Genomic DNA, 12,043 nt, shown 5'->3' with positions numbered 1-12,043 from the left:
ATTTTACCTCAGTTATTTTGTACTTCCTAAGTCATTTTTAAGATAAAATGAAACAAAAATTGCCTACAACCCATCTCTTCTCTTTGTTGTAGTCTGAGTAACAACAGAGTTCTAAGGAAGCTATGCTAGATTCTCCCCCCTGAGGACAGACTCTTCTCTTGATCTAGCTGCCACTCACTTCCCAGAGTCCAACCTCAAACTTGCTCTGGGTTTAGATCACAACATGACTCTTCTGAGGGCTGGCTCAAGTGTTCTGGACTGATGTTACAAATGTTAAGTACACTCTGATCTCAAACAGAACAAGAAAGTTCCAACACTTCAAAAATGACCAAATTCCCCAGGTCAATGGACACCCCAGTAACATCACCCAATATGTGGAAAACTGCAGGCCTGGGGGAAAGAAACAATGCCTGGCTATCTAACTCAAGAGCAGAGAACATCTTTGCAGCCAGAGAACAAGAACTGTGCCCTCAGCGTTGTCATTTTTACAGCCAGGGACTTCTGAATCACCTGCGTAATCAAGCAGCAGGATGGGATAAATACCATCTGGTCATCCTGGTGGACAAAGGTGCATGGAGTAATCTTCACATGTTCAGTCCTGAGAAAAAGCCCACCTCTACTGCAGGCAACTCATTCTTACTAGTCGTAATTTAGGATTATGGTCTAGGGAGCTTTTTAATTAAAACCAAAATCAGGACACATGATTTGATAGGTTTGGTGACTAAAAGTCAACTAATAAAAATAGTAACTGCTCAATCAATAGGCCATATGCTCTACCAAGTGATTCTGGTAGAGTGCCCCACTTAATCCTCACCATGCCCTTGGGCAGGTGGTTGTACTGTCTCCATTTTTATGATGCACATCCAGGTCTACCTGATGTAAAAGCTCAAGCTACCAACTACCAGAGTATATGACCTCCCCAAAACAGTTGTTTTCATCTCCATAGAGAGGCAGGATGTTAAGGATGAAAGGCACAGACCCTGACCATCTTAGGTGTCAGGACATTCCAAGACACCACAAGTACAGCAATCATATAGAGGCAGCATAGTCAGAAAGAACCTGGGCTAGGAAGATACATCAAGAGGGTATGGTATGTGTTTACTGAGAGCTGATGGTATTTTTAGAGCACCTTTGTTTATTTGGAGCAAACTTCCAAGCTGGTCTCAGTGGCAATGTCAGCACAAAGTCATGAAAGCAGGTACTGGATCTGGCCAAATCTGCACCCAGTTTCCTCCACTACCAAGTAGTCGACTAGAGTTGTGTGACCCTGGCAATGATAACCTCTCAGACCTCAGTCTTCTCCTCTGCAAAGTGGGGATAACTCTACCTAACACCTGAAGTCCTGATGAGTAAGTAAATGATCCACTGAAACTGAAGCACTGCACATGAGATGCACTGTAACTTGATGGTAGAAATGCATACTTAGCATGCATGAGGGCTGGGGTTCAATCCTACAAGCACATATATTAGAATAATTCCTGGCCAACTGGAAATGCTCAACTGTTAGCTAGTTACAATGGTGAGTAGTTATGATTAAAGGTGTCTTGTTCCATCTGCATGACTTTATTTCATTGTCTCAACACACATGTGGGGGAACAGTTTCTCAATCAAGATTTTGAAATTTTTAGGATGAGTCTGCATGATTTTTGACAAGATCAATACAACTGCAAATAGTCCACAGCAAAATTTCAAGCACAAACAAGGTTAAGCACATAGAATTTAAAATACTTAAGATCCACAATACAGACATTTTAAAAGTTACTTCTAAAGGGAGAGATGGCTCAGCGGTTAAGGCACTTGGATGTGAAGCCTAATGACCCAGGTTCAAATCCCAAGCACCCATGTAAACCAGATGGACATGGTCACACATGTATCTGGAGTTCATTTGCAGTGGCTGGAGTTCCTGGTGTGCCCTTTCTCCCCATACCCACCTATTATCTCTGCTTGCAAACAGATAAAATATAAAGTTCCTTCTAAGGATGTAGGGAACACTCATACATGAATAAGTGCTAGAACCACACACTTCAAGAAGAAAAATCAGAAGCAAAGTCACACTCTAAATATGTGCTCCAACTTAAGCTGTGTTTGACTTAGCGTGTTGGAGGCACTGCTGGGAAACTAAAAGCATGCCCACAGCTCTTCAAGGGACATCTCTGTTTACCTGCTCCACGTCACATAAAAGATGTTAAGTGGCTCTTACATGTGCTGACATAATATGCACATGTATAACTGTTTTAGGATCAACAAAACAGGTATCTAAAATGTTTATGGTTTCTCTCACAAGGATGAATAGGGAACAAAATGTGCTTCTTAAAAGGTGGAAGTAAGGCCGGGTGTGGTTAGTGCAAGCCTTCAGTGCTAGCAATGAGAAGGCTTAAGGTAGGAAGATCACTATGGGTTCAAGGCAAGTCTGGGGCTACAGGTCAGAATGAGCTAGAGTGAGACCCTGCCTTGTAAAAAATATAATAATAATCATAATCAATAATAATTGAAGTAGTCCCCCAAACTGCTGCAGAACTGGGAAGAAAATTCATTAGCAAGGTATTTAGAGCCTTTGTTAGAACATGCAAATCTGTTTGAAGGTGAAGATTCCGTGAAGAAGAGAAGCCATGGTAATACAGCCACATGTGTTTAATTCCCAGACTCCTGATGTACACAAGAATCTGCAGTCCCTCTCAGTGGTCATGGCTCTTTCCCTAATGGCTGTATTCGCAAAATAAATACATGGTGGAAATTCCAACCTACCACATGATCCCTACTGTCTGGTGGGCCACTGCTGAAACTTGGAGGGGAGGTAGCCCCTTTCCACCTCCACTAGACTCCACATGGCATGAGCCTACAAATGCATTTCCATTCAGAGTCTAGACCTCTCAGATAGAAACAATCTCTCAAACCTCAAACCTAAGACCAAACCTAAGAATATAGCTTAAAGGAGTTTTAAACGGGTTTAAACTAGCAAGTTGAAGAAACAGTATTAGAAATACACTTCTCTGAACCGGGCATGGTGGCGCACGGCTTTAATCCCAGCACTCGGGAGGTAGAGGTAGGGGGATCGCCGTGAGTTCAAGGCCACCCTGAGACTACAGAGTTAATTCCAGGTCAGCCTGGACCAGAGTGAGACCCTACCTCGGGAAAAAAAAAAAAAAAAAAAAAAAAGAAATACACTTCTCTGAATAGATGGCATACCACCCACAACACAAGTCAGAACACCAAGGTTCTGTAACATTCTGCACATGCAAACGTTAACTTGAATTTGACTTTATTCAAACAATTACTCAGACAAAGCCACTGAAGTTCCAGTAACCCCAGCACTAAGGAGGCTGAGACAGAAGCTTGAATTTAGGCCAGCAGGAATAATAAAGCAAGAACTTGCCCTCTCCTCTTCCCAACTAGAAAAAATAAAGGCGCCTAGAGATGAAGTTCAGTTAGTGAGCCATGTATCACAACAAATGTGAGCTCCTAAACTAGCCTAAAATACCACATAATCTTGTCTACCTAAAAAGAGACTGGAAAAGTCTGGAGGACTTGAACAAGTTACAATAAATGGCCAGTAGAAAAACCCAGGAAGGGGCTGGGAATGGACCTTTGTGGTGGAACGCTTACAGAGCTTACCCAAAGCCCTGTATTCAATCCTAATCACTTGAGTCACAAAAATAAATAAATATAACTTGAATTTTAAAAACACTACCTCGGAGGACACAGTACCACTGAAACCTAGGAAGGACATCTTTATTTAAAAACCAAGAATAAAATGTTAACTGTAACAACATTCCAAGAAAAATAAAAGATATCACCTCTATATAAGCTCATAATAGTCTCATGCCCCCCCCCCAAATGAACCACTACAAAATAAAATCAACAACAAAGCTTATTTCAAGATTAATGCTCAGGATTTTCATAATGTATCGTGTTGTATATTACTGAAGTCCACAATTCAGAAACTTGCCTGGATTTGTCAATCATCACTTCTCATTTGCCATTAGCAAGCATGCTGTGTAATCTACTTTCAATAATAACTGAACAAAGTAGCTTTGAAGATAATTTACATATTATACTGGCTTATACACACATACTCCAAAACTGTTAATTTTTTAATTATTTAAATGATATATTTATTTCTACAACACCCACATATGAGTGTTAACTGTCTTCCCAGCACAATTAATTCCCTCCAAGTGAGAAGTTCAGCCCAGAGAGCATACAGCACCTACCAGCTATTTCCTGGGAGCCTGAGCACCCTGTCCAAATATGTACATTGGAGCAGAAGCAGCCTCCAGGAAACAAGACACCAATGGGCAAAGAGAACCCACAGGGCTCCACACTTGGCCTGTGGTAAGCAATTCCTATAAAGTGCTGCATACCAGGTAAGTCACAGAAAAGTGCTATGTATTAGGCAAACTACAATGGCTCCACCCCAGTCCCATTACCCTGAGTGTACCAGCCATCCGTGGTGGGCATACCATACACTAACATTTTGAGTGTCAGGGTGCCACTTAACAATTGAAAGAAGGCTAAAATAACAGTTTTTATTCATTCACTCTCAGCCATCTCAGGCACACGTTCCAAGAACTCATGAGCTTCCTCCTCAGACCTCATCAGACCTCTCTGCCTCTTTGATCAGTTCTAATAGCCAGCCAAGCAGGCAATGTGCTAGGACTCTACATCTCGAAAGACCTCTTCCCAGGAATATCTATCTTCAGGTCGATTCACTGAAACTCCTACATACTTCTCAAATCCATCCATTCTTCTTCATCCCCACAGCCACCAACTGAGTCTAAATCAATGCTGTTTTCCCCATCCCTTCAATCCCAACAAAAGAAGGTAGGATACTTTCCACACCCTACTCTCTCCTCTACCCACCCACCCATCTATTTTCTTCAAGACAGTTCTGTTCATGTCAAGAAAAGAAAATGTTTCAACACTGAGCAAGTGGCTACTACAGCTTTCTTCAAAAACCCCAAATGCCACACCTCTTCAATTCTGCCCAAAGTGGATGTCGCTACCTCTTGAGTCTCCTGTCACCTCCAGCTGCAGCTTCACTGGGTCAAACCTGGCTGCTGGGAGTGTCCCAGCCCTTCTTCCTGCCCAGGTATGGATAGCAGTGCTGCAGCCACTTCCTGAAGGGCAAGCCCTCATAAATGGGCTGAGTTCCCCTTTCCAGGTGTCTAGCCAGCAATCCCTTGTACATCACCTGGGACCTCACAGAAGCTTTGTTTTTGCAGATCTACCAAGTCATCCATATCACCACTGTTCCCAGTCCCTAGTACTGCACCTACCTTTCAGGTAGCAGAGCTGAACTGAAAACAAATGAAACAGGAAACTAACCAGAACTCAATCACTTACCAGAGGAGCCAAGCTTACCATCTATGCACCTACTGAGGCTCGAAGAGCCACTAAGAAAGTGTCTAACTCCACAATAACATAAGCAAATGTGACTGAACCAATCAGTCTTTTCCCACCAAAGAATGTTTCTGCACTGTCCACATCATCTTTATTTTTTAAAAGTTAATTTTAATTGTCAAGGTAAGAACAGACCTACCACCCCCCCCAAAAAAATATATATTTCTCTGAGAAAAAAATCATATTTTCAGTGGCTGACAGTTAAAATATACAGAATCTAGTTAAGAGTAATGAACCCAGCTGGGCACGGTGGCACACGCCTTTAGTCCCAGCACGCAGGAGGTAGAAACAGTAGGACCAACGTGAGTTCAAGGCCACCGTGAGACTAGTGAATACCAGGTCAGCCTAGGCTAGTGAGAACCTTACCTTAAAAAAAAAAAAAAAAAAAAAAAGAGTGATAAACCCATACTTCTAAGGATGAAAAAAAGTGATAAAATGTTTGAATAATTATCTCTGCATTTTTCTAGATGATGGAGGGAAACAGGGAGGGAGAAAGGCCCAAACACAGTAATAGGAGCAAGTCACTGTTGGCTCAAGAGCACTTTAAAGAGCTGTTCTTGTAGGGTACAGGATTCTTAAGCCAGAAGCTACTTCTGAGTCATTCCATGAAAAAGAGCTCGGCTCTCCCCCACAGCTAGCTTGGTCATCCAACAAAGACGGGCCTTGCACCTCCCCTTATGTGGCACCATGCTAGGCACTGGGAAGACAACTGACAAGGTGAGCTCTGCAATCACTGAGTGACCAGCCAAAGACAGATCAATTAATTAATCTCTCTGGGCTCTGCTTTCTTAATCTGTAAAGTGAGAAAGTTCACCTAGCTCTCTAAGGCCCTCCACAGTCTAAATATCCAAAGACTCTAGTGATTATAAAATTAATTTCTATATGACATCATTATTATTCCTACTTTCTATTTACTACTGCACAGGAGAATTCATTTAAATTTTAATATATTGATTTTTTAAAAAGACTAGCAACAGTCCTATTGTCTTTAATGACCACTCCTGCTCTGCACCACAACCAGCTACGCACTTCTGCTGTAACATGAGTGATGCCCAAGTAGAATAAGTCATACCATCTTTGTGTTCTATGGAAAAACTAGGTGATCATTCACTTCCAATTTCTGTTATAATTTAACATTATCAGTCATCTTTGAATGCCAGTGACTGTTAGACTGAAGGATAAAGCTAGAAGAGGAAGAGGATTATTTTATCTTCCAAATTAATGAAGCTATAATGGTTTTAAAACCCAGTAAAGATAGAACGCTAAATTCTGACCTTTGTTGTTGGGGTTTTTATTATGATTATTATTTGTGTGTCTCTTGCTACTGCAGATGAACATTTTACATCCAGCTTTTACATGTGTGACTGGGGAACTGAACCCAGGCTGGCAGGCTCTGCAAGCGAACATCTTTAATGCTGAGCCATCTTCACAGCCCCAAGTTCTGACTTTTGAATGACATTAGAAAGAACAGCTCTTTTAGAAGATCCACAAATGTCTCTGTGAATAAGACAATTCAGAGCCACAGAGGGCAAATGTGCTCCTAACATCACGGTGCCACCCAAAATGTTTCTTCATCCTTCTTAGGGAATTTAGTAAGCAACATAAACACATGCGTATACACACACACACAGCTTGTTGGACATGTAGAAACAGTCTGAAGTGATGGTGAATCACTTATAAAGACAAAGTTTTAAGAGCCACTTTTTGTTGCCACACACTGCTCAGCCCTGACTAAGCATTTTCATTCTTGCAATGCCTTATTTATGGACGATGTTTCTAAGATGGCCAGGGTGTGTGCTATGAACTCAGAAGGTTGTATTCCAGTGAAGCATGGCCAGTAACAACGACTGCCCCCTCCCAGGTTCACCTTTGGGGCACCTGCCACCTGCAGAAAGGCGGTTTTCTCCCACAGATGTATACTCCCAGAAGGAAAGCAGGGCACTGCCGTGAAAGGCTTGCAGAATGAAAAATAACTAAATGGATGGTAGCAAGATGGCAAGCAAACTTGATCACACCCAAGTAAAGTACTATAACCCCAAGTTTGAGAGAACTACCTGGCACCTGTCTCTCCACTGCTCTACGGTCACACAGGAGATACACAGATGAAAATATCCCTGTTCTTTTCACCTAACTGCTTAGAAACTACATGTATCTAATTCCTGACTTTCCACTGATGCTAGAAAAGGTTGTATTAGGTCCTTGATGTTTACTAACATACAGATACTTCCAGTATTCATTTTTCCTCGGTAAAAGAACAGCTAACCAAGAAGGCTCTCATTATGGTAAAATTTGTGGAAATGTTCTCTAAGTCAACTGATTAAAAACTAGACCAGGCGAATCTATGAAAGTTCATGGTTACATTATTGTAAAACTAACATATTTTCAACTTCTGGAGGTAAGAGTGTTAGGTTGTTTCCTTGAAAGAAGAATAAGGTGTTTACCCATCACCCACATAACCACTCTGTTGTTTTTATTGAGCCCTCCATGTTAAGACACAGAAAAGTAATTTTTAACATTAATTTGAAAACAATTCCATTCACTTAACCACTGTGGGTCTTAGAACCCACCCACTGGTTTTCAAATAATTCACTTATTACCTAGAAACCCATCTGAATCTGGAAAGCATAAACCTCGGAGAGAATTCATCAGACTTCAGTTTACTCATCTGCTCAAAAGGAAAAAAAATAAAATAAGACAATGAAGAGAATATAAATAATAAAATCCCTACTGTCAGAAAACTCAGTTCTGAACTGCCATTCTGGGGAAATTCACCTGTTACAAGCCTGACCCCCCCCCAAAAAAAAATCCATTACGATCCTTAATCAGCAATTACCAAAAAGAAAGGGGGTGGGGAATGTCCTATGTCCACAACTGGACAAAATAAAACTGCAATAAATAAAGGGGGAAGGAGAATGCCTTATGTCCACAACTGGACAAAATAAAATCTCCTACACTCTGCTGCTCAAGTCCTTTTCCATTTCCAAATTTTCATTTTACTTTGTAACTTTTTTTCCTGCAAATTTTCAGGACAAATAAAACTTTTCATGAGCAAACAGTAAGACTTAAAATGTCTCCTACTTATTACCTAGAAGGGCAACCGAGAGTCCCACTCGGTACCCCAAGCATCTAGCTTTCAGCCTCTCTATTATCATCGTCAATGAATGGGCCCCAGTCAGATGAAAGCTGCCATTTTAGGGTAAAGACTGGAGGGCTGCTGTTGTGCAACAGCGAGACAAAACACTGCGCGACAGATGTACACTGGGGGGCGAGGGGGGGTCGACTTCAGAAAAATCCCTGCTCAACTTATTCCTGAGATAGGAATTACCAGCCCTTGGACATTACTGCAACCCAAGTGTAATTATAACTGGGATAAATCAAGTACCCATGCTGCTAAGGTCCCAGGCACTAAGACTTTTAGGCATCGTTAGAAAAGATCTGTGAGCAAATAAAGACATGTATTTTCCCCTATTATCACATATGACGTGATCCCCCTGTTACTGAAAGAGAATTGGGAAAGTAACATTAAACCCCTTAGAAAGGTATCGCCCACTGCAAAGACGGCTTAAATTAAATTTTTTATAAGTAAAACCAGGGCCTTCACATGATACTTTAAAAAAACAAATTAAGATATTTAATGTATTTCAGAGATCGAGCATAGAGGATAGACACAGCTTAAGTAAGTTATTTAAATCGATTGCTAGATAATATACAAAGGTAAACTAAAAAGTATCCTTAGCAAGTGGAGAGCTGGTTAGTGTATCTAATCTAGCAATTCAAAAGGAAACTCTCCATGTGGGTTGCTACTTTTCTTTTGTCCATTGTCTGTTCAGAAGAGGGAGGAAAAAAAAAACTAGTTTAAAACCGAGGCGTGAACAGTCTGTAAAAGTGACCTCCGGGGAAACTGTTACCCGAGCCGGAGGACTCCCCGCGCCACCCGCTCCACGGGGGCGCTCACAAAGCGGGCGGCCGGCCGGGAGTTTGGGGTGCGCTCCCACGGCGAGAGGCGACTCGAGGCAGAGCCATCCGGAGAAAGGCGGCTCGGTAATGATGGCTGCTCGGGCCGGCGGCTCCTTCCCCGGAGCTTGGCGAGCAGCCCCCCGCCCCCGCCTGGCTCCGCAGCCCCCCCACCTCCGCCGGCCACTTGGGCCCCGCATCGCCACACACCCGCGGCCGGCGCCCCCGCCCGCGCCCCGCGTCCCCCGCGAGCTCTGTCCCCCGTGCGAACCAAACAAACAACGCGTCCCCCGCCGCCCTCCTTCCTCTCCCCGCTGACCGCTTGGCCTCCAGCCACCTCGGCCGTTCACGCTCCGAGCCGCGGCTCTCCACAGGGGGACGGCGCAGCCCGGCCACCTCGGGGGGGGAGGGGGTCACCCAGTGACCACCCCCAGGGCGCTGACCCCCAACAGGGCGGTGGGGGAGGGGGAGCAGGGGAAACGAGTTGCGTTCGGGGATTAAAGTCGCTATTATGCAGCCGCCGCCGCCGCCGCCACCGGCCCGGCCAGCTCGGCAAGGTGGGGTCCCCTGATCGTCGCCGCGCCTCCCCGCGCACGTCCCGGCCCGTGCTCCCTTTCTTCTCCTCCCGCACTTGGGAGTAACCCCCCCCCCAAACACACACACGCCACACAGACAACCCCGAATGCGGGCTTCCCAACTCCGCGATCGCAGGCGGCACCGGCTGGGCTCGGGACGACCCCCGCGCCGCGTGTTCGCGCCGCCCCCGCCCCACGCGGCGCCCCGCGCGCACTTTCCCCGCCGCCGCCGACCCACCTCGCCCGGTGGCCGTCCCCGCGCGGGCTGGCGCCGCCGCGCCGGGAGGGACGCACTTTGTTCGCGCCCGTGCGGCCGCCGCTCTCGGCGAGCGCGGCGTGGTCGGTCCGGAGCGGGGGGCGGGGGGCAGGAGGCGGGGGTCGCCACCGTCCCCGAGCCGCCGCCGCTCAGCCGCCCCGCGCCCGCGCTCCCATCGCCCGCTCGCGCCGGAGTTGGAGCTCAACTTTTCCTCCTTCCCTTTTCTCCCCAATGGAGCCGGCAACTCGTGCTCGGCGCCGGCGGGAGGAAACGCGCTCGCGCTCCCCGCGCGCAGACACGCTCCCTCCTGTCCCCCGTACCCCCCCCCCGACGCCGGCAGCACAACAAAAAGCCATTTACATGCGAGGAAGTGACCCTCGGCCGCCCCGCGCGCCCCCGCCGCCGCTCCCGCGGACGCGGCTAAAAGTTGGGGCGCAGGGCGGCGCTCGGGACGCGGGTTCGGGCCCCGCGGGCGCACGGCCCCGGCGCGGGTGGCGCTGCGCTCCTGCGCCCGCCGCGGTCCCCGCCGGCCCTCGGCCCGCACACGCCCAAGTGCCCGCTCGCAAGTCCGCGCGGCCCCGGCCCCGGCCCCGGCCCGGAGCGATTTCCTGCCGCCGCCCCTCCCGGGGGCGCCGGGGGACTCTCGCACTCACCGGCTCGGTCGCTGGACTCGTCGGCCGCCCGATGCCGCCGGGACAACGCAACGCGGAGCGGGCTCCGGAGTTGGCTCGGCGGCCGCGGCCGGGGAAGAGGGGGTGCTGAATCCACGGGCGCGGAGTTACCCGGGGGGCGAACGGGGCTCGGGCGAGTTTCAGGGTCTCCGGGTCCCCGGGCCGCCTGCTCCGCGGCGCTCCTTTGTGTAATTTCACTCGATTCAAGTTTAATCCGATAGTTCCCGAGCACGAGCGCGTCCGCACCGCCACGGCTCAACCCCCGCGCCTCCTCCGCCTCCTCCTCCGCCGCCGCCGCCGCCGCCGCCACCGCCGCCGCCGCCGCCGCCGCCGCGCCGCGGCCCCCAGCACGCCAGCGCCTGCGCGCGCCCGGCACGCCAGCGCGCGCCCGACTCCTCGGTGCCGCGCGCGCCCCCGCCGGTTCCCTCGGCGCCGCGCCCGCGCGCCGCCACCTGACGTCAGGCGCGCCTGGCATAATTTATGCAAGAATTCGGCCGGGGTGGCGGAGGCCGAGGAAGAGGCCGAGAGAAAGGGGGCGGCGCGGGGCGGCGGGGCGGCGGGGCGGCGGAGGGCGGGCTGGGCGCCACTTCCCGTCCCCGGGCGGGCCCCGACACTGCGGGCGGTTCTCGCTGCTGTCCGGTGCGCGGCCCCCGCGCAGCTTCCTCGCCCGGCCCGGCCCGGCCCGGCGGAGCGCTGGCGGCGGCGGAGGTGCCACGTCCCCGCGCTGCACACCTTCCCCGAGTCATCCCGCGCCGCCCCGGGGCCGGGAAGCCGCGGCTCCCGGCGGCCGGCGATCTTCGGCCACCACCACTGCTTTCCAGCGCCGCGCGCACGGCGGCGGCCCGAGGGGTTTGCGGGTCTCTGGTGTAATTATCCTTCAACTTGGAATCATTTTCCCACACGGGGTGAAGTAGAAAGGACACATGCCACTTTCAAATAGGTTCGGTGCCGCTGCTCCGCTTCGCTCTCGCCTCTCTAGTCGGCGATAGGACAGACGGAGCTGCCACTAAATCAAAAAGTTTTAACTAGATGGCGTTGATTTTGTTGAATTTGTTACCAAGCCAAAAAAGCGGGGGTGGGGGGAGAGGGCAATGGTTATGAAACAAAGAAATAGGATGTGTGCCCATTATGAAACGTGTCAGAACTGGAATGTTTTCATCATCCTCTGGCCAATATGGCACTTGTAT

General features: G+C 48.6%; 1 protein-coding gene across 3 annotated transcripts in view; it reads right to left on the bottom strand.

The window, feature by feature from the left end:
• Positions 1-11,086, bottom strand: part of Chd7 (chromodomain helicase DNA binding protein 7) — a 202,830-nt gene extending 191,744 nt beyond the window's left edge. For all 3 annotated transcript variants that reach the window (XM_045142576.1, XM_045142578.1, XM_045142577.1), the window contains exon 1: positions 10,839-11,086. The gene's annotated coding sequence lies outside the window, so the exon portion shown is untranslated. The remainder of the gene's footprint in view (positions 1-10,838) is intronic.
• Positions 11,087-12,043: the final 957 nt, after the last annotated feature.

The sequence above is a fragment of the Jaculus jaculus genome, chromosome 2 (assembly GCF_020740685.1).
Source record: "Jaculus jaculus isolate mJacJac1 chromosome 2, mJacJac1.mat.Y.cur, whole genome shotgun sequence".
NCBI lineage: Eukaryota > Metazoa > Chordata > Mammalia > Rodentia > Dipodidae > Jaculus > Jaculus jaculus.
Note: the sequence above shows the minus strand (reverse complement) of the source record. Positions and strands in the feature narration are given on the sequence as shown.